At 42.6% G+C, this 2,036-nt stretch overlaps 1 protein-coding gene across 1 annotated transcript in view; it reads right to left on the bottom strand.

Annotated features, from left to right (window-relative positions):
• The window catches only part of LOC144230735 (zinc finger protein 75D-like), a 12,459-nt gene that overhangs the window by 5,284 nt on the left and 5,139 nt on the right, over positions 1-2,036 (bottom strand). The gene's annotated exons all lie outside the window — the stretch shown is intronic.

Raw genomic sequence — 2,036 nt, 5'->3', positions numbered from 1 at the left:
ACAATAAACTATTTGTAAAAAAAAAAAAAAAAAAGACTTTGTTTTGAGGGGCGCTTGGGTGGCTCAGTTGGTTAAGTGTCCAACTTGGGCTCAGGTCATGATCTCACAGTTCACAAGTTCAAGCCCCACATCAGGCCCTCTGCTATCAGCACAGAGCCCGCTTCAGGTCTTCTTGCCCCCTTCTCTCTCTGACCCTCCCCTGCTAGCATGCACATTCTCCCACTCAAAAATAAACATTAAAAAATACTCTGTTCATAAATATGTGTGTGTGTGTGTGTATAACTCAAAACTCAACAATTAAAAAAGAATCCAACTCAAATATGGGTAAAAGACATTTCACTGAAGAGACTACAGAAATGGCAAAAAAGCACATGAAAAGCTATAACACATCGCTGGCTACTAGGGAAGTGCACACCCCAAAGCACAAAGAGGGAACACAGCACACCTATCAGAATGGCAAAAAACAAAATGGAGACAAACTAAACACTGGCAAGGATACGAAGGGACTAGATCCCTCACTCATTGCTGGTGGGGACTGTGAAATGCTACAGCCACCGTGGAAAGCAGTCTGGCAAATTCTTATGAAATTAAATACGTAACTGCCATCTGAACCAGCAATTGCACTGTTAAGACATTTGCTCCAGAGAAATGAAAACTTATCTGTATAAAAAATCCTGTACATAAATGCTCATGACAGCTTTATTCACAATAGCCAAAAAAAACTGAAGACAGCAAAGGTCTCTTTTCGATGGCGAATGGTTAAACAAACCGTGGTGTATCCATATCATGGCATGCTAGTCAGTAGTAAAAAAACAAAACAAAACAAAACAAAAAAACAAAAAAAGAAAACAACTCTTGATACAGACAACAATTTAGATCAATTTCCAGGGAATTACTCTGAATGAAAAAAGTTAATGCCAAAGAGTTACACATTTTATGATTCTGTTCACATAGCATTTCGAAATGGCCAAATTGTAGAAACGTGGAACAGATCAGCAGTTGGCATGGGTCAGAGATGGTGTGAGGTATAGGAGGCGAGTGTGTGTGGTTATAAAAGGGCAACAACAAAGGTCCTGTGATGGGGCGCCTGGCTGGCTCAGTCAGTTAAGCGTCCAACCCCTTGATCTAGGCTCAGGTTATGGTTTCTCGGTTCTTGGGACAGAATCCCAGACTCTGTCAGTGCAGAGCCTGCTTGGGATTCTCTCTCCCCCTCTCTCTCTCTGCCCCTCCCCGTCGCCTGTGCATACGCGCTTGCGTGCTCTCTCTCTCTCAAAATAAATCAATAAACTTTTTTTTTTTTTAAAGAAAGGTCCTCGTGGCAACGTAACTTATCCAGTACCTAGACTGCAGTGGTGAATACACGAACTTGCACTTGTAATAAAACTTTTCAGAACTAAATACACACACACAGATCAACACAGACTGAAGATATGAAGGTCAGAAGACTGTATCAATACCAATATCCTGGGTGCAATATCATATGACACTTCTGCAGAAGTTACCATTGAGGGGAACTGGGTAAAGTGTACGTACACAGGTTCTCTTTGTGTTTTTAGACTTTAAATCTGCACGTGAATCTACAATTATCTTAATAAGAAGTGCAGTTAAAATACACAGGAGTAGAATCTTGGAATATTAATCTCCTGTAAAGGTTCTTATCAAAGGACATTTCTCCTCTTCCCGTGTATGTACTTACCTGAAAGGGACTCTCCAAGACTGTCCTTGAACTCTTGGGGACCGTGGATCTATGGTCTTCCCCCCACCATTCTAAACAGACTACTTCAAGTTTAGGGGGTAACAATGTTCTGAGAATAAAACCGCGAGGCCGTGGACTGCTATCTTAATTCCAGACCATTTTCAGGGAGAGTGAATGACTCTTTCATACTTTCATTTACTCCAGACGTTCAGCTGGGCAGAACCTTAGATTCGGGACCTTCTTTCTCGGCTACTACGGTTGTGAGTGGAGGGAGCAGAGACGGAAGCATCAGGAGGGCACATGAAGCAGTGTCTGTGGGGGGCGGGGGGGGGGAGCAGGC

The sequence above is a fragment of the Crocuta crocuta genome, unplaced genomic scaffold (genome assembly GCF_008692635.1).
Source record: "Crocuta crocuta isolate KB4526 unplaced genomic scaffold, BGI_CrCroc_1.0 scaffold2225, whole genome shotgun sequence".
NCBI lineage: Eukaryota > Metazoa > Chordata > Mammalia > Carnivora > Hyaenidae > Crocuta > Crocuta crocuta.
The sequence above is the reverse complement of the archived record's forward strand: the minus strand, read 5'-3'. Positions and strand labels throughout refer to the sequence as shown.